This window comes from Schistocerca gregaria, chromosome X (genome assembly GCF_023897955.1).
Source record: "Schistocerca gregaria isolate iqSchGreg1 chromosome X, iqSchGreg1.2, whole genome shotgun sequence".
NCBI classification, from domain to species: Eukaryota; Metazoa; Arthropoda; class Insecta; order Orthoptera; family Acrididae; genus Schistocerca; species Schistocerca gregaria.
This window is the reverse complement of record NC_064931.1, coordinates 707693844-707714872: the sequence shown is the minus strand read 5'-3', so window position 1 is coordinate 707714872 and position 21029 is coordinate 707693844. Positions and strand designations below refer to the sequence as shown.

Below are 21029 nucleotides of genomic sequence, written 5' to 3'. Positions count from 1 at the left end.
TACTCTACAAGCCACTGCACGGTGCCTGGTGGATTGTTCTCCAGATGCCACTTTCTTTTCTTCCATTTTCCTGTTTCATTAGCGACTACTATTGCCTGGATTCAGAGCCCACACTGCGTCCCACATCCATTCTATTCTCTAGTTGTAGACATAAGTCGCTTCCATATCTCGAAAGTAAAGCCACAGTAGACATGCTAAGTACATTCTGGTCTTCCTGTTCGACCTTCCAGGTGATTCCCTCTGGGACTCTATTACCAACGCTCAAATTCTCTGCAATCAACACACCCAACCTCTTTGCTCGTCTGGTCGTGCTTGAACAATGATGACCACAGGGCTAACAGGTGAAGCATCCCGTGTGGTTAAGATGTGCTCTGACGAATCGGTAGCGCCTTGTATCTGTTGTAAAGGCGTAATGGGACAGGCGTGCAAGCATTGCCACCAGTCAGTTGCCAAACGGAAACTCGCGTCCGTCGTTTACCATCGGATGTGGATGAATCCGTCAGGTCATGGTTATCGCAAAGCGTAGTGACGTAAGGCACCCCAAGGTACTCCGAAGGCACCAACTGTGTCTCCGCCTTCTCCACAGGCCTCCCAATCCAGCTGCAGTCCATAGTAGCAGTCAGAAGCCTTTCGACCGTGGCCAAAGCCGCTTAAACCTGTTGCCGGTTAGTGATCAATTCCCTTACATCTGTATACAACAAGTCCAATCCCCAGCACTCTACCAATCTGTAATAAATACAGAACAACACAAAGGTAGATGATAACCCAGGCAAACCCCGTAAGCTTCTACTAACCCAAACAATAAGAGTCTAGCTGAAGTCTACCGGGAGTTCACATAACAACCACCAAAGTTTCTAGAAAGAAGTTTCACTCTGTGGAGGACTGTGAAGTGATTTGAAATTGGAGAATAAAACTGTGTGCACGATCGGGATTCGAAACTGGGACCATTACCCTTAGCGAGTAAGTGCTCTACTGACTGAGCTGTCCAAACACGACTCACGACTCAACCTCTCAGCTTGACTTTCGGCAGTACCTCAGCTCCTATATTCCAAAGGTACGAGATGAGGCATTAGCGGAAGTAAATCTCCAAAGGTAGAAGATGAGGTGCGCTGGCGAGTTTTGAGTCGTGCTCGAACAGCTAGGTCGATAGAGCACTTTCCCCCGAAAGACAGTGGTCCGAGTTTAGAGTCCTGGTGTAGCGTAAATTTGTAATAAGAGAGGAATATTCTTACAGTATTGTTGCGCTGCAGGCGGTGCAAAGCGTCACTGCTCCATTTTTGGACTGTAAAAAAAGAAAACCAAGGCTGTAATTACGAGCTCTAATATCTTTTGGACGACGATAATGCTAAACTCTTCAACCAAATTAGTAACTGTAGGTTACTTGATAAAACCTGACGCTGAGCATTTCCACAACGCATAAAAATGATGACCAAGCGATTACTACGCCCAGGAATGATTTGTAAGAGTTCAACTATAATGGAACCAAATTTTAAGTAATAAAAATCACCATTTGTAGTTTGTTTGGCATAAAGTGGCATAGTATGAGAAGTCTTCCCAGCCATAGACTGGGCGTAGCCAGTTCCTTGTCGTCAGGGAAATCGCTTATTGGCTTGTGCGAACCGTGGCAAGTAGACTGTTTGTTCACATCATAAATAGTCAAAACAGGGTCAGTTTACGTCAGTTTAAAGAACACCAGCCTGAGAGGTCAGACTGGGAGGCAACGCTATACAGATTTTCTGGTAAGCAGAGGCTTTATATAGATACAAGCCCCCTAAGACACATTTGTAGGATTTACAGACAAAAATATCTACAGATACGGTAATCCCTGTAAGGTCTCAGCAAGAAACACGCAACTTTCCATTCGATGGTCCATCGCCACATATCAGTTCCACTATGTGAATATGCCTTTAGAAACACCTACAGACCATCAAAAATTTCGCTTCCGGCAATGCTTACACCCCTGTCTTCATTGACAACGTAGTACAAAAAACTGAAATGTACCACTCCTCTATGCTGGCCAAATGCAATCCATCAGTCAGTAGTTACGAAGCCTGGTCCCGTATGTCGCCAGCATTTCAGATAACCTTGAAAAAATAGTCCTGTAATTACTAATCTGCAGGTCCCGGTGGAGGTTCGAGTCCTCCCTCTGGCATGGGTGTGTGTGTTTGTCCTTAGGATAATTTAGGTTAAGTAGTATGTAAGCTTAGGGACTGATGACCTTAGCAGTTAAGTCCCATAATATTTGACACACATTTTGTTACTAGTCTGCATTTTGCAGTACAAAAAGAATATCAATTTTTTTATCTGATATTACAGACAAATTTCAACACTTGGCTCAGGGTGGTGTGAATGAAATAACATTCAAGCAGCATGAAAAATTATATACTAGTCGGTCAGTCCCATCCGTGGCAATTAGGTTATCGGAACATGACAGAAGTTCGAAAGTAAGGAAGAAAGATTAAACCTTTGCTGATCATCTTTTACCAGAAAACCGTTCGTATGATGTAGAGTGTGAAGCTCTACATTCTGTTAAGAAATACTGGAAATCAAGAAACACACGACACTGAATGCCAGCTCAGTATGAAATGATCAGACTCAATTTCCTTCTTATCCCTTTGCTAAATTACGTTTTTATTATAAATATTATCTAAAAATTGTAAATTTATCTTATATCTTACCAATAGTTAAATGGATCTCCATATAAAACCTTTGTTTCCACCTTATGAATATAGTTAATGTAATTACTTCCATCTGGCAAAAATATTTAATTTTTCCCATGTAAACAATACGTCATTTTTGTACCTTCTGCACAAATAATGTATGTGCAGGTCGTATATAATTTTTATCTGTATTTCCGACATTCAATTGTCACCTCAGAAGTTCGTGATAAAATAAATATAATTTCACAGAACATTAGAATGCGTTTTCCCATTTAATACTGTTATCATCTTCTGCCAAGTTCCAACGAAAAATTCAGTTAATGTTATGTTGTTTAAGTCAAAAACCAGTTATTAACAATCTTTTCACATGGTTGTGTAGTGTGTACCTGTTGTTATTTCGCAGATTTCCGTACACATTTCCTTGTGACGTCACATTAAGAGAGTAATTCCTGTACTATAAGCACTACTTTCAAGAAAGCTAGTGTTTGGCTGTATCACCTCGACTATTTCTAAATTTCTCACGATAACGAAGCAATAATCAGGCTGCAGAGACAGATGTAAGAGATGTCTTACGCAGAAAGAGTGTGTCCTATAACGCAGGAAACTATCTGAGATTTATAAATTAAACCACTCAAACTGTACACATGATGACAGTAACGAAGCCAATACCCACCTCGGTGGCAGTACAATAAAAGAGACGTGTTTAATCACATGGCTATCTCTCGTGGTATGTGTAACATCTCTAAAAACAAATTCCAAGTAAATAAAACCTTAATGTGACTTGCTATGATTTTCTTTCGGAATAACGTCTCTAATAGTGCCCTTAAATTTATACGTACAGCACAGATAGGTGGGAAGCGTCCTACTTGTTCCTAAACAAAAATCAGACGTCTACTATTTTTATTATGAATGAAAAAACCTTCCTAGTCTACCTTGGTATTTTCCGACAGTAAGAAGAAAAATCAAGACTAAGAGTTCCTTTGCAAAAAGATACGGCAAGTGTAGCTCTAAAGTGGATGCACGGTCTTGGGACCGTGAAAGAGAATCCTTGTTCATTCCAGCGCCTGCTACGGAATGGAAAAGAAATATTCCCTTTTAAAATAACTCCTCTTGTCGCAGCGATGCCCCTTACACTGTCAGAAATGATGAAACCGGTTGCGTCTCTGGGCTATTTACTTTTGCCAGTCGTTTTGCACGAACAATTGCTTCTTCTACTGAGTACAGCTCCATAAAGCGATTCTGTTGTTATTGCTTCTCCTTTACATTCTCTTCTCTCAGAAATTCTTTTTCTTTATAACAGCTGCTTCGATCTACAGACAATCTCACTGAATATCATTTACTCTCAAACACATTTCATTTTAATTACTCAATCTAAAAATATTAAAGCGAAATAACTGTAATTCGGATACAAGTCAAACAGAAAAGAAAGAAACTGCTGGATTTGTAGCACAGCTACAACTTCATGATTGTAGCCCATGTGTAAACAAAGTTAAAAATTATTTGCACAGCACTGACGATCTTGTCATAACATATAGTAACTGCTGTGAATGAGAAAGTTGATATTTAACGACAGTTATCTTAGAAAGGGTCCGAAAACCTGAATAGTGGAGAAATTTTGAAAATTTTAAAATCGAGTTATTAATTAATTAAGTACAAGTATATGTACATAATAACTGACTTTCGGACTTATAATAAGATATAGAGTTCTATTTTTTCGCGATTCTTCAGCAAAATATGCTTTTCAATTAGTGTAGGCTTACAAAGAGGCCGCTTAAACTCGACAATACCAAGTACTGTCAAAGTAGCAACCGAACTGATTTTTATTTGCTTCTCACCTACCTATTTAACACATTATATTATAAGAAGGCAAGCTACAAAACTGTGAACGACTAATAATGAATTAAAAGTCGGAAAGTACGAAGAGATAGAAAATAAATAAGCCAATTAATAAAATGTTGAAATAAATTAATTCAGTGTCGTTTACAGTTAGATGACAAGACGCTATTTAACGACATGAACTTAAGACAAAATTTTTAGCATGCCTTAAAAACATAAACTTCCTTTTCGCTCACGATATTTCTGGGATATGCGCCAAAAATCTATTTCTGTTTTTAAAACAATCTTATTTATTTAAAGATCACATTTTGAAAAAAGAAAACACAATTACGCTTTCACTGGTGGCTTTTATCCTTATTGCAAATTTGCGCATGGTCTATAGACAATATTAGAATGTTCCGAGACACGGGATTGGTGCACTTATAACGTGTAATTTGACTTTTTCTGTCTTTCATCTCTACATAATACGCACATATTTTCGTTTTGTTAACTGGTGGTTTCACTATTCTTCCTGGATCCGATGTTACAAGTGTATTCATGGACTTCCTTATCACTGCTAAATGCGTTCACAAATTGATGAGGAAAGTCCGACTTCTCATTTTTTTTTTATTGGTAGACGGCATCATCCAAATTATGCATGCATTTATTGCACTTAAATCTACTTGTTGAAGAATACCACCAGTGACCAGCGTCTTGTTTTTCTCTTCACACTGCAGCATGGCGTTTTCTGGTCCATGGTGTCAACGCCTCCCTTTGTGGCACTGTATGTCATTATAACTTCAGGCTTCTTTACTTATGATACAGTCGTTGGTTAGTCATGAAGAGAGCTAAGTACAGCAGCTACATTGCCCTTCTTAGGAACAGAAGAAGCTATCATCACAACTCGTTGAAAACCAAATAATGTGGGGTATACTTCACATCCTTAAGGTGTAATAAAATTGGCAGGCAGTTCACCATTGTTGTTTACGAATATTACCGACTGGTGTGCGATCTTTTAACAACAAGTAATGACCTAAATCAAGAGTTATAAAAATATTATCACAGGTGATATTACCTCCATATGGTTTAAATACAGGGTTATTACAAATGATTGAAGCGATTTCACAGCTCTACAATAACTTTATTATTTGAGATATTTTCATAATGCTTTGCACACACACACAAAAACTCAAAAATTTTTTTAGGCATTCACAAATGTTCGATATGTGCCCCTTTAGTGCGGCAGACATCAAGCCGATAATCAAGTTTCTCCCACACTCGGCGCAGCATGTCCTCATCAATGAGTTCGAAAGCATCGTTGATGCGAGCTCGCAGCTCTGGCACGTTTCTTGGTAGAGGAGGTTTAAACACTGAATCTTTCACACAACCCCACAGAAAGAAATCACATGGGGTTAAGTCAGGAGAGCGTGGAGGCCATGACATGAATTGCTGGTCATGATCTCCACCACGACCGATCCATCGGTTTTCCTATCTCCTGTTTAAGAAATGCCGAACATCATGATGGAAGTGCGGTGGAGCACCATCCTGTCGAAAGATGAAGTCGGCGCTGTTGGTCTCCAGTTTCCAGCATGTCCAGATACACGTGTCCTGTAACGTTTTTTTCGCAGAAGAAAATGGGGCCGTAAACTTTAAACCGTGAGATTGCACAAAACACGTTAACTTTTGGCGAATTTTCTGCACGAATGTGTGAGGATTCTTTACCGCCCAGATTCGCACGTTGTGTCTGTTCACTTCATCGTTAAGAAAAAATGTTGCTTCATCACTGAAAACAAGTTTCGCACTGAACGCTTCCTCTTCCATGAGCTGTTGCAACCGCGCCGAAAATTCAAAGCGTTTGACTTTGTCATCGGGTGCCAGGGCTTATAGCAATTGTAAACGGTAAGGCTCCTGCTTTAGCCTTTTCCGTAAGATTTTCCAAACCGTCGGCTGTGGTACGTTTAGCTCCCTGCTTGCTTTATTCGTCGACTTCCGCGGGCTACGCGTGAAACTTGCCCGCACGCGTTCAACCGTTTCTTCGCTCACTGCAGGCCGACCCGTTGATTTCCCCTTACAGAGGCATCCAGAAGCTTTAAACTGCGCTTACCATCGCCGAATGGAGTTAGCAGTTGGTGGATCTTTGTTGAACTTCGTCCTGAAGTGTCGTTGCACTGTTATGACTGACTGATGTAAGTGCATTTCAAGCACGACATACGCTTTCTCGGCTCCTGTCGCCATTTTGTCTCACTGCGCTCTCGAGCGCTCTGGCGGCAGAAACCTGAAGTGCGGCTTCAGCCGAACAAAACTTTTTGAGTTTTTCTACTTATCTGTAGTGTGTCGTGACCATATGTCAATGAATGGAGCTACAGTGAATTTATAAAATCGCTTCAATCATTTGTAATAGCCCTGTAGTTTAAATGGCTCTGAGCACTATGGGACTTAACATCTGACGTCATCAGCCACCTAGAACTTAGAACTACTTAAACCTAACTAACCTAAGGACATCACACACATCCATGCCCGAGGCAGGATTCGAACCTGCGCCGTAGCGGTCGCGCGGTTCCAGACTGAAGCGCCTAGAACCGCTCGGCCACACTTACCTCCAGACTTTTTAAGTTCAATCACCAGGGCTTGCACAATGTTCTCTCCAAGTCGCACGACTCTGGTTTCTTCCTCCTATACCAAATACGGTTTCATCTTCCAGCAGTATCTTGTTGCTCTGTCACAAATTTCCCAAAACTTTATCCCGTATCTGCCAGGTTTGGATGAGACGTATTGTCGCAATACAAAGCGACCTCGAAATGTGAGCAACTGTTCATCCAAAATCATGCACCATCCTGGAATGTAGGCATCCCTTAAGATAATTTCCCACATCTCAAAAAGCTCTCTGATTGGTCCCAATTTGTGACTTGACTATGTTCACGTCGGGCTGCTGTCTCGTCAAAGCGCAACACCCTCAGAATAGCATGGTTGCGGTTGTGAGACATAATTTCATTGAACAGTGGTCGGCCATTCACAACATTCCGGAGTTGATTGATATCTTCATTTCCTGACCTGTAAACTTCAGTCAGGATGCATATCTATATCCACCCAGCCCTCGTTAACGATTCAATCTTTTTTGTTGGTCTATATACACACTGTGTCGACGAGGGGTACACGTAAGAAAAACATAACACAAGACTCTTAGTTATCACAATTCCTAACCGAATAACGTGTAGGTCCCTGGTTTCTTACAGTACATCCTTTATGCCAAATCTACCACAAATTCCAGCTTGAGGAGTTGTAACCAACATTTAATTCCTATTACGAGAAATTAACAAGTCACACTCAACAGAATTTACACTAAACTGTTCTTCTCCATCTTCGTAAAGGATTTCTTCATGACCATCAACTTCGTGTGGTTCTGAGTTTTCAACGATATCTACCTCATTATCAACCTCGCTGGAAGATTCAAATTCACTATCTGGGTTTCCGAAACCAGAAGACTGCTCCAACATTTCCCGTATCCCCTCGCCTGATAGTCCTTTTCTCCGTGACATTTTCAGTTTGTGGAACTGACAACTGTGCGGAAATAAATGTGTGCTTATCACACGGAGGACTGTTAAACGCTGAAAGAATAACAGCGCGAGTCAACAATGCAAATAACATAACAGACGCTGCACAGACAGACATCTGGTTGTTCAAACATTTCTTCTAAGAGCGCTGGCTTCTGAGGTCCCTACGGGAGAAAACGTGCACCAACTATTTATCAAAAAGCAATAGGTAAATTCTTATATTTTTTCCAAAATTGTGAGTAACTTGACTAATTAGGAAAAGTCATAAAATTTCTTTAAAACAAAATGTATAGTTACTAATAGAGAAGATATTAAACATCACAGACGGACCTCTGAGGCCCAATGGTAGGTAAAGGAAATTTAGTGAACAACCTGCCAGCTCAACTGTAAACTGAATTTTCTTATGTTTCGAGCTTAGATGTTGCAGTAACGTATCCTTTTGTCTAGTGGTACCGGTCCACAAACACGGCACATCATCCACATATCAGAACCAGAACATTAGGAAGTGATTCCTATTTAATGTTATACAATATACCAAATCAACATTAACAGATCCATTACATTAATTACTCTGCCCTCAACAAAAAAATCCAGATGCTGCAGTGGTAAGACACTGGGCTCCCACTTTGAAGTGAGGCGTTTCAAATATCCTTCTGGCCATCCAGATTCAGGTTTTCTACATCTATATCTATATGGTTACTCTGCAAATCTCATTTAAGTGCCTGGCAGAGGGTTCATCGAACCAAATTCACAATTCTCTGTTATTCCAATCTCGTATAGCGCGCGGAAAACGCGATCACTTACATCTTTCAGTGTGAGCTCCGATTTCCCTTATTTTATTATGGTGATCGTTTCTCCCTATGTAGTTCGGTATCGACAACATATTTTCGCATTCGGAGAAGAAAGTTGGTGACTGAAATTTCGTGAGAAGATTCCTCCGTAAAAAAAAGTCTGAGTCTTAATGATGTCCACCCAAAGGCCTGTATCATTTCAGTGTCACACTCTCCCCTATTTCGTGACAAAACAAAAAGTGCTGCCCTTCTTTGAACTATTTCGGTGTACTTCGTCAATCATATCTGCTAAGGATCCCACGCCGCGAAGCACTATTCTAAAAGAGGACGGAGAAGCGTAGCATAGGCAGTCTCTTTAGTACATCTGTTACATTTTCTACGTGTCGTGACAATAGAACGCAGTCTTTGGTTAGCCTTCCCCACAACATTTTCTGTGTGTTCTTTCCAATTTAAGTTGTTCGTAATTACAGTTCCTAGGTATTTAGTTGAATTTACGGCCTTTAGATTTGACTTAATTGATCGTGTAACCGAAGTTTATAACGGATTCCTTTTAGCACTCATGTCGATGACCTCTCAATTTTCGTTATTTATGGTCAACTGCCAATATTTCACCATATAGATATCTTTTCTAAATCGTTTTGCAAGTTGTTGGGATCTTCTGATGACTTTATGTGTCGATAAACGACAGCGTCATCTGCAAAGAACCTAACACAGCTGCTCAGATTGTCTCCCAAATCGTGCATATAGATAAGGAATAGCAAAGGGTCTATGACACTACCTTGGGCAACGCCAGAAATCACTTCTGCTTTACTCGATGACTTTCCACCAATGATAATGAAGTCAAAAGCCTTCCGGAAATTCAGAAATACGGAATCAGTATGAAATGCCTTGTCAATAGCACTCAGCACTTCGTGTGAGTAAAGAGCTAGTTGCGTTTCACAAGAACGATGTTTTCTAAATCCGTAATATCCCTAAATCGTTAAGGCAAATATTGGGATAGTTTCTTTATAAAAAGCACCATATTTTCCCTATTCGAGCTTATGCTTCGTATCTAGTGACCTCACTTAAGACGGGACATTAAACGCTAACCTTCTTTCTGTTTCCTGTTCTAATAGAGTTTCATTAACAGAAGTTCTCAAATGCCGCATCACCATATTCCCTTCGTCAGGCCCCCTTTACCGTGCTGTGAATCCAAGAGTGCTGGAAAGAAAAGAACAGAGACAGTTGTAGAAACAGCCTTTTACACAAACGCTTCGTAAATTTTCTCTGTTATTGAGGTGAAATCTTTTATTTATTTTCAGGGCACAATCACTCAATAGGCGAAATATATGACGGGACTATTACTGTACAGATGACGTTCTAGAGACACAAAAGTCCGAAGTGGCGGCCGTAACGTCGTTTTTTGGCTTCCATGAGTTGTGTCGCTGTTGGTAGGGCACGGTTACCCAGCCTGCCTCGTCATTTCTGAATTACTGCACATTAAACCTGCATTCTTGCCTTCATTTACGACTATGAAACGACATTTCCTTATCCCGAAAAGATTCCCCCCAATGGAAAGCTTCTAATAAAAACTATTACTATGTACCCTTTACATTTATATTATAGTGTCGAAATTAATGTGTTGTGTGATAGGTTGTTGGAAAAAAATTGTCCTGTATTTATAGCATTATCTTAAGTTTTTTTTATTTTTCTTGCATCGTAACTATGTATGTATCTGTTTCAGAATCACGCGATTTCGTTTTTTAGGTCATGACTGTTCCAGTTTCATGTAGTTGGAGGACAGAGGATACATTAATTTCCCTGACACCATTGGTATACAGACAAAGTGTTCAATCCATCTAATGTCTACCATCCGCATATGTGCAATCTACAACAAAAAATTTTAATGCATGAATTTAGATCAGTTTATCGTAAACTGTTGCCTTCCCACCAACGAGACGGGTATCAAAAATTTATCATAAATCATTTCACGAAGAAATTTCTGAATCTGTGAGATTTTCAGATTTGATAGTAATGTGTATAAGAAAACAATTAAGAATTTATCGCGACTCTCTGTGTATCATTCTATTGATATACCTATAAGGCGACACTTTTTACAGCATCGAAGCCTATTTTGTCACACCCCAGGCGTCACATTTTTATTCTGCCTTTCGTCATCCTGTAAGCTTCATCTCCCGCTATCTTTTCCTTAGTCTACCTCCCTCATTTCTCTTCCCTGAGATCCATTTCCATGTTATTTGTGGCATCCTAACCTCTGGTAACGATCTTGTATGACTGTACCGTGGTAACTGCTCCTCCTCCGTAGCATCACAAAATAATGTTTTTTCCAGTTCTCATTCGTCTTTTAATTTCTCTCTCTTTAACTTTATCTCATAAAGCCCTCCCCCCTCCCCCCCCTCCTTCCTCCACAGAACCCTCTCTAAAAATATTTCCTTCATTTCACAATCTTGATTTTCATTTTTTATTCAAAACCCGTTAGTCCGACCTGTGGATAACACTACTCTCTACAAATGACTGTGGTATATATATTTTTATCTTCTTCATGGTATTAGCGTTGAACATGGTAGAATTTGGCGTTCTTGTTATGATCTTTTTTAGTCCAACTTAACGAAGCGCATCGTTTTGATATGTTCCCAGCCTAGCCACATTTTGAGTGAGCATCTTTGAGGTGAGTGGATAGTCTGTCAAAGGCATGACGTTAATAACTGTTACAAGAGTACAGTCTCGCCTAAAGTTTTTTTTATTTTATTTTTTCGTGTAAGTTAGCTTAACATGTAGACAGTTCTACTGTTCTGTTGTTTCCTGCAGCTACTATTGTTTGCATTAATAAGAGATTATTTGGACTACGAGCTAGTATTTTATCCAGGAGCCCCGAGTGTTAACTACGCCGCGTACCCCACATAGAATTGATGCCACCAGGTTAGTGGGAAGGAGCCAATTCAGTGCTAACGACTCAGGAGCACGGAATGCACGGTCGCAGCGAACGCATCCAGTCCTTGGGGAATCACGTAGCCAATCCCGCTTCACTATAAACTACACCTCAGCCCATAATTTTCAGTTGCGTGTAAGGTGAAAGACCTGACATACAGCGGGGCACATCGAATGCTGTTAGAGGACGTGACTTCTAAATGATTGCTAAAGAGGCAAAACAACACATATCAAACTGTAAGACATATTTTAACATTGAGAAAATTTATAATAAAAACCATGTGTTTCTCGAATGTTTTCTCCTTCGTATGTCATACGTTACACCATGTTTCTCTTTATTAACTTCTGTGATAGTTCTACGAATAAATATTTTAACAAAAGGAGGTAAAAAAATATTTTAGTATTGACACGCAGGTAATGGCAACGATGACTGCCACGTCACTTACTACACGTGTTTCTAGTTTAATGGCAACTACTCGCGTCTAGTATGATGTGCTCGCTGCAACTGATATTTTCTGGCTGAAACGTGTTTAGGGGCATTTTTAATGATAAAGTGAGTTGTTAAACGTACACTGCTCACAATGGAAAATTGATGATCCGAAATGTATAAAAGGAGGATCGTACGAATTTAGTGGTTCAAAAATGGTTCAAATGGCTCTGAGCACTATGGGACTTAACATCTGTGGTCATCAGTCCCCTAGAACTTAGAACTACTTAAACCTAACTAACCTAAGGACATCACACACATCCATGCCGGAGGCAGGATTCGAACCTGCGATCGTAGCGGTCACGCGGTTCCAAACTGAAGCGCTTAGAACCGCACGGCCACAACGGCCGGCACGAATTTAGTGCCATAAAGCAGAGCTCTGGTGTGCACTCAGCCTCGTGATGCCAACTGAGGGGCTACTCGACAGAATAGTAGCGGCTTCGGTCAAGAATACCATCATAACGACCGGGAAAGCGGTGTGCTGAACCCACGCCCCTGCTATCCGCATCCTCCACTGAGAATGAAACGGCGGTCGGATGGTGCCCGTAGGTCACTCATGGCCTGAAGACAGCGTGCTAAAACAGAGCTATAAAATCTTAACTAGTCTTCAGTCCCTTTGTTGTATTTCGCACTGGTTCGATTGCGTAAACAAAAACTTGACGAGCTGAACAATGAGTAAAGAAAGTAACATGTCTTTCCAATAAAGTGTTTAAAGTTAACTCTGTAATGACTTAATGATGAAAACACGTAATCTTGTACTTCTATTTATAAATGAACATGTTTTGGCATTCTGATAGAACAAAAACTACTGAACTTTACAATTAGAAGTAATATTTCTGTTTAGAAATTGTGATAAAGCAACGCATTTCACTGTTTTCGGTTTGCTGTAATAATTAGCTCAAAATGCCTTTCTCTTATTTTGAACACACTTGGGGCCAAAACCATTCTGCGCTTTGGGCGCTCAAATACATCTCAGATCGGAAGAGATTAGTATTTACATACCCTCCTCCCTTCATTCATGCTGATTATGTTTTTAGGGGGTCCATGGTTGAAGTAGCTCAAGATTTATATAAAACGTGTGTTTGCGTGTAGGTATGTATGTGTGTGTGTGTGTGTGTGTGTGTGTGTGTGTGTGTGTGTGTGTGCGTGCGTGCGTGTGTGTGTGTGTGTGTGTGTGTGTGTGTGTGTGTGTGTGTGTGTGTGTTTGTGTATGTGTTGGGTGATACACTAAGGATTTTTTTTCACCATAGGCCAATTTCAACCCTCTTCCTGTCTGAACCAATGTTGGGATATATAGGTAAGACGGAAGGACAGGGGAGTCAGCTGGTTTGTTAAATAGATCCTTCCTCCATCACTGCTGGGCCTTTGCGTTTATTTATTCACACGACGGGCCTGCAAACATTCATCCTCCTTATCAGTAGTTTCGTAAATCGCCGGCCATCCGACGGTGAATCATGAAACATTTTACAGTGAGAATAAGTGTCTCGAAACCAGTCGTGTGAATAAATAAACAAAAATGTTCCAACAGTAACAGTGCAAGTAATTTGTTACATTTATTCTCGTATCCCGACTTGGATTCTTCCCTGCATCTCTCGTTGTACACTGTTGATGCACAGTACCGCAAATGCATCATTACAAAAATGAACTCAAAATAGGGGAACATTTGTTGATTGCGCTGATCACATCACTGATCGTCAAATAACTCAGTGGGATTACTTTGTTTGAAGTACGCCTGGTCATTTACTGGGCAAAGAAGGCGAACGAACTATGTTGTGTTATATAAACAAAAAGCTTATTTGTAATAGAAATAATATTTTTGCGTTTAAAATAAAGCAATACATTTGTTTTATGATAGCCATTGTAGCTATTCTTGGAAAACCGAGATCGTGAAATGAATGTAAAACGTTGTGACAAAATTTGTCTACTGACAAAATCTTATCGGGTTATCTGCCGAGTCGTGACGACACCTGAAGATGACGACTGGGAAACTCGTCTAAAAGTTGCAACAGGACAACGTCGATAACCAGAGGAAATGTCAGTAAGTAAACTCGCCTAGAACGCCTGCTTCCCCAGAAATCTGTCTACTGTCTTCTCAACAGTGTTTTTACTTCTTCGTTATCAGTACACCGTGTCGACGAGCTTCGCTGGTTACTGATGTATAACATCACATTGAGATAACTTCCACACGTTCTTTATGCCGTTATACAAAAATACAGTTTTCAAGATGACATCACAATTAAGCACATTTCTCTGTGATTGTTTTTGAACGCCTTCTAGTACCCATGACTGACATTCGAATATAATTTGGATTAATGGCCATTTAGCATTATGACAAGCATCTATATCATAGCGGAAACATAAGTTAACAAGCACGTAGTAATCTCTGAGTGTCGCTTTTTCCGTAATATCAAAGCTATTCCTGCAGTCGTTAGAGATTAAAACAATTTACATGATTTGTTCAACTGTTTTTAATGTGAAGTTTGACTATGGAACCCACCACGACGAAATTTTTTTATCATTTCTCGTGCATACAAATCTTTGCTCTTCCAAAATTGTTTCCTATCCATACCAGATTTAATTTGCTGATATGCTTTTTTATTATTGTAATGGTAGGTCCTATTATTAAACACATTCGATGGACGATAGTTACGTAAGTTGCTAAAACTTCATATTCGATATTTCAGTAATAGCCACAAGGACTTTTGTGATATTCTTCGTATATGTACATTGAAAATGACTTGTTGGCTTACCACTGAGGTAAATTTGCTTGAAAGTCCGGTTGACAAGTAGTCGCTGTCGTCGCCGCCGCGACACAAGACTGGCATTACGTAACACGTATTAGCTGTAAGCTGATGACGGCTTTTGTGTGTCTGCCGGAACGAAAGGGTTTTAGTCTTGGAAATAGCTTCGAATGGTGTTCACTAAAGCGCTCTCGCGCCTCCATTATTTAGCTTCCTTACTGTTTCTCGGAATCACTCAGAGAGAATGTCTGGCACTCCTTAATGAAGACTGCGCTCGATATTGCCGCCTCACAAAGTCAAACGCGATGTATTCCGCCTTTAATACACGCGCAGCAAAGGCCTTCGGCTCTGAGACCGCTAGGACGGAGCCGTGATTGAGGAGAGGCGGAAGCGTTGTCCACCAGCGATAAATACAGCGTGTTTCGCAGCGAGCTTAGCTCTTCGTAAATCTGCGAGATGAACGGAAACGGCTCCATGCATTTACGCACGAGTTTCTAGGCCACACGTAATTGCGTAATTTAGCCACGGCGAAGATAATTACTGCTACCAACCGACTATGAAATTGCCATGCAACACCAGTAGTGTCCACGCAAACGTTTGATCGATACGGCCGGTCGGGCCTATTTGACGTACATTTTAACCGACACGCCACAAAACTGAATGACGAGCGACTCTGTCAAATGAGCGTACCCAAAAGAGCATTTTATTTTCCTCATTTGAGCATATATTTTTAAGAGAACAGTGTGGTCGTAGCTAATAATCCGTTACGAGTGTTGTAGCTAATGTGATCCTTTTATTTGATCACAATAGCAGTGTAACAGGGTGTCTTATGTACTGATCCTATCCTTTTCCAGTGAGTGAAGACCATAACTAAGGCACTTTAGCAATTCATATTACGTAAAATAACACCGAAATGGTTTAATTCGATTAGTCGATATTAATTTGACTAACGTAATCTCTCTGTAGATCTGCTCTGCAGCTCGTAGGCTCAGCCAGTGGCTAAAATTATTTTATACACTGATTTTTAAGGCAAGAAATCGATTCGGCATAATATGCTGCTTATAGGATGTAACGATGACCTTATGGGTGGGGCACAGGAAGTGAGGAGCATCTTGTACGGCTTGTACAGATCAGTCAGCTACAGTCTTGGTTAAATTAGTGTATTGCATAATTTCAACGATAAATGAGCGCCGACGTAAAGCAATGTTTCGAACACAGGCTGTCAAAGGTTGAAGGCACATAATCAAATACGTGTCATGTGTTACTGAAGGAGATTCTGAAGAGCACAGGAAACTGAAATTACTTAACAGTACAGAAGGTGCGTGAGAAAACCAATATGAAATGAACATTAAACAGCATAGAAAAGAAAGGACAGCAGAACGTCCTCATTGACCTGCATACACATTAATCTAACAACCGATCGTTATGTAAATTTTATGGTAAGTACCTGGCACGTTTTTGCCGACTAACCACCAAACTCACACGAATAATTTGGTCAGATTATGAATGTGATTTCTCCAGATAAATATAAAGTAGATCATCGCACAGACGAAAAGTATTGAGATCACAAAACACTGGAATAACTCTTCCACCATTCATGTTAGTTTCTCAATGAACCGTAAAATAGTTTTCAGACATCATGACAAAGAACTGTGGGTACACTTGCTTCTAGTCAATATCCACTACATGCTCAGACTTTTTTCAAACTATTGCTGTACTGATTCGTGTCTCGGTCTGGCGTAGTAGTATGAGAATTTAGTTGGTGCAGATCTATTTCTTTTTCCTTTTCTAGAAAGAGGAAGCTGCAGTTCCCTTCCCCTCGCTAATTACGCACTTATGTACAATTTGGCACGTTTATTTGCGTTCACGGTCACTGACATTCTCTTTATCACACGTCTGTCCTCAAAAATTCTTCCTTGAAAAGACAAAGACAGTAGCATCAGGAGCGTCGTTTCATTCTAATTCAATACTTCCTACAAGAGAATGCCTAAACCACCTGCCTGAACTGAGCTCCGTTGGAAAGTGGGAGACATTACCACAAGTGCTTTTCAAAGTAACGAAATCTCATCGGCCGAGGCTACTTTTTTCGAAGTTGAGTCATGGTGTTTTTCGTCTGTGCTGATATATGTATCTCATGACGAACTGTGAGCAGAGAGGTGCCTCTGTAAGGCGATGACTGTAGCACTCTAAGTGATGAGGTAATTCTGTGTGGTATGAGTACTTAGGTTTTGTTATTCTGCGCACTGAAGTAGCAACTAATTTGCTGTCCTGTGGTACGTCTGTCTGCTGTTACAATACACAGTTTCCGATCAAGAACTCAGTCATCAACACTTTTCTCCCGACGGCATTTGACTCGCGGCGGGGATCTGTGGATAGAAGTACCCTAGGCACAACTTTGATACAACGCCACTTGAAATGCCCACTGCCTAGAGGACCTGGGAGATGTAATCCCTCGTTCTCCACCGTCTGATCTGTCTGCTATCAAATGCATTGGTATTGCGCGTCTTGTACGTCGTGTCACCATGTCGACGGCCAGTTGGGAGGTTCATGAAGTCCAAGGAACGTAACACGCCCAACTACTGGATCGGCCCTGGATGCAGCAGCTACCTCTAATTAGATGAGACATGGCTGCACTTCAAAAGTACTTTTTTCTGTTTTGTTTGTACCTTTTCTCTTCTTTTTTATACACCGAGCGGCAAAGAAACTGATACAGGCATGCGTTTTCAAATACAGAGATATGTAAACAGCCAGAACACGGCGCTGCGGTTGGCAACGCCTATATAAGACGACAAGTGTCTGGCGCAGTTGTTAGATCGGTTAATGCTGCTACAATGGCAAGTTATCAACATTTAAGCGAGTGTGAACGTTGCGTTATAGTCGGCGCACGAGTGATGGGACCGAGATAGCGACGACGTGGTGATTTGCCCGTACGACCATTTCGCGAGTGTACCGTGAATATCAGGAATCTGGTAAAACATCAAATCGGCGACATCGCTGCGGACGGAAAAGATCTTGTAACGGTGGGACCAACGACCGATGAAGAGATTCGTTCAACGTCACAGAAGAGCAACCCTTACACAAACTGTTGCAGATTTCAGTGTTGGACCATCAACAAGTGTCATTGTGCGAACCATTCACGAAACATCATCGATATGAGCTTTCGGAGCAGAAGCCCAACTCGTATAACCTTGACGACTGTACGACACAACGCTTTACGCCTCTACTGGGCCCGTCAACACCTACATTCGACTGTTGGTAACTGGAAACTTGTTGCCTGGTCGTACGAGTCTCGTTCCAAATAGTGTCGAGCGGATGGACGTGTACGGCTATGGAGACAACCTGATGAATTCATGGACGCTACATGTCAGCAGGGGACTGTTCAAGCTGGTGGAGGTTCTGTAATGGTGTTGGGCGAGTGCAGTTGGAGTGGTATCGAACCCCTGATACGCCTGGATACGACTTTGAGTGGTGACACGTACGTAAGCTTCCTGTCTGATCACCTGTATCCATTCATGTCCATGGTGCATACCGACGGACTAGGGAATTCCAGTAGGACATTGCGACACCCTAAAAGTTCATAAATGCCACTGAGTGGCTCCAGGAATACTCTTCTAAGTTTAAACACTTCCGCTGGCCAACAAACTTCCTAGACATGAACATTATTAAGCATATATGGGATCCCTGTTCGTAAGAAATCTTCACCCCGTCGTTATTTTCAGGGTTTATGGAGAACCCTGCAGGATTCATGGTGTCAGTTCCCTCGAACACTACTTCAGACATCAGTCGAGTCCATGCCACGTCATGTTGCGGCATTTCTGCGTGCTCGCGGGTGTCCTACACGATATTAGGCAGGTATACCAGTTTCTTTGGCTCTACAGTGTATATATCAAATACAGGGTATCACAAAAATATTCATCTGATTTCATAGGAGGATACCATCTACACTATATGATCAAAAGTATCCGCATACATCTATGTAATACGGAATTCGCCACTAGATGTCACGAGACCCGACCCCGCCAGTATAAAAGGAGGCGGAGAGTGTAATGTTGTCCATAGAGAAGCAGTTGGAGAAAGGGGAACTCAGTGACTTCGAACGTGGACTAGTCATAGGGTGTTACCTGAGTCGCAAATCGATGAGTGACATTTCTAAAGCTTCCCAAGTTGATTGTTGGAAATGTTACTGTTAAGAGGAAACGAAAAGCAATAATTACAGCTAAACCAAACTAGACAGTCGAGGATTTCGGAAGGTGGTTGTAAAATGTCGAATGATATCAGCGGTAGGAATCACTCGTGGGTTCCAAAGTGCCACCAGCAGCCCAGATAGCACAATGACTGAGCGTGGTGAGTTCAAATAATGGAGTACATTGGTCGAGCGGCTCCATATAAGCCAAACATTTCTGTACTTAATGTTACGCAATGCGTAAGATGGTGTAAAGAGCGACACTACTGGACAGTTAACGACAATGGTTCAAATGGCTCTGAGCACTATGGGACTTAACTGCTGTGGTCATCAGTCCCCTAGAACTTAGAACTAATTAAACCTAACTAACCTAAGGACATCGCACACATCCATGCCCGAGGCAGGATTCGAACCTGCGACCGTAGCAGTCGCGCGGTTCCGGACTGAGCGCCTAGAACCGCTAGACCACCGCGGCCGGCAGTTAACGACAGAAGACGAATGATATGGAGTGTTGAATGACGCTATACCATGTGGCAGTTCGACTGAAGGGGTTGGGTTGGGCGATGCCTTCACAATGTCATCTGCTATTGTGTGAAGTGTGAACAGTGAAGAATTGAGGAGTTGGTGTTATGGTATAGGAGCGTTTCCTGTGGTTAAGTTGTGGTCCTATTATTTCACTTAAGAAAAACCTATATGCAGATAGATATGAACACATTTTACGGCAAAGTCTTCTGCGTACAATGGACGAAAGTTTCGGAGACGTTGATGGGATCGTATCTGTGTGAGAATGCATCCTGTCATAAAGTAGCAAGTGTGAATAAATGGTTTGTGGATAATAACATTTCTGAAATGTAGTTTTGAGATAATTTAATTTTCCTTGAGACATTCGAGAATCAGCTTTATCTACATATCTACGGGGTGGGATTGGAAAGTTTCAAGAATGGATCCGCTACTGCTTACTGGTTTGGCGGGCAAGTACGTGGAGGGTGGGAAGTGAGTCAGTGCCTTGTCCTTGAACGCCCTCCGACAGGAAACTTCGTTTCCTTTATTCAGTTCGTTGTGGCAGCTGGTTGAGTGCGGGCCAGTCAGGGCTTGTTGCCGGATTCTGTCTACGTGAAAATGGAAGTAAAAACGGAGAAATGAGTTTGTGTGAAATTTTGTTTTAAAACCGAGAAATTAGCTTCTGAGACTAACGAACTTTTAGAAACAGCTTTTGGAAATAATTGTATGAGCCAGTGAAATGATTTTGTCTTGTTCAACAGATTTGAAAATGGCCACGAGTTATTTGAAGATGAACCACGGTCCGATCATCTTCCACCTCAAAGAAGAATGAAAATGTTGTGAAAGTTCGCGAGCCGCGCGGGATTAGTCGAGCAGTTTTGGGCGCTGCAGTCATGGACTGTGCGGCTGGTCCCGGCGGACGTTCGAGTCCTCCCTCGGGCATGGGTGTGTGTGTTTGTCCTTAGGATAATTTAGGTTGTGTGTAATCTTAGGGACTGATGAACTTAGCAGTTAAGTCCCATAAGATTTCACACAATTTTTTTTTTAAGTTCGCGACTCATCGCGCTCTGATCGTAGACTTACAATTAGGGAGACGGCTGAAGAACTTAATTTAAGTCTCTATGCAGTTAAGGCAATTTTCCCTGAAGATCTGAACATGTGTCGAGTGTCCGCTAAATTCATTCCAAAAATATTGTCAAGTGACCAGAGACAATAGCGACTTGAAGTGTGCCAAGAACTGATTAATTGGACTAGAACTGACCCAGATTTGTTAAACAGGGTAATTAACAGGCGAGGGATAGTGAGTATATGGATATGATCCTGAAAACAAAGTGCAGTTTTCACAGTGGAAGAGTCCAGGTTCACCAGGACC

The 21029-nt window shown here is 41.3% G+C and overlaps 1 protein-coding gene across 1 annotated transcript in view; it reads left to right on the top strand.

Moving 5' to 3' along the window:
- The window catches only part of LOC126298288 (contactin-4-like), a 2176233-nt gene that overhangs the window by 1395797 nt on the left and 759407 nt on the right, over nt 1-21029 (top strand). The gene's annotated exons all lie outside the window — the stretch shown is intronic.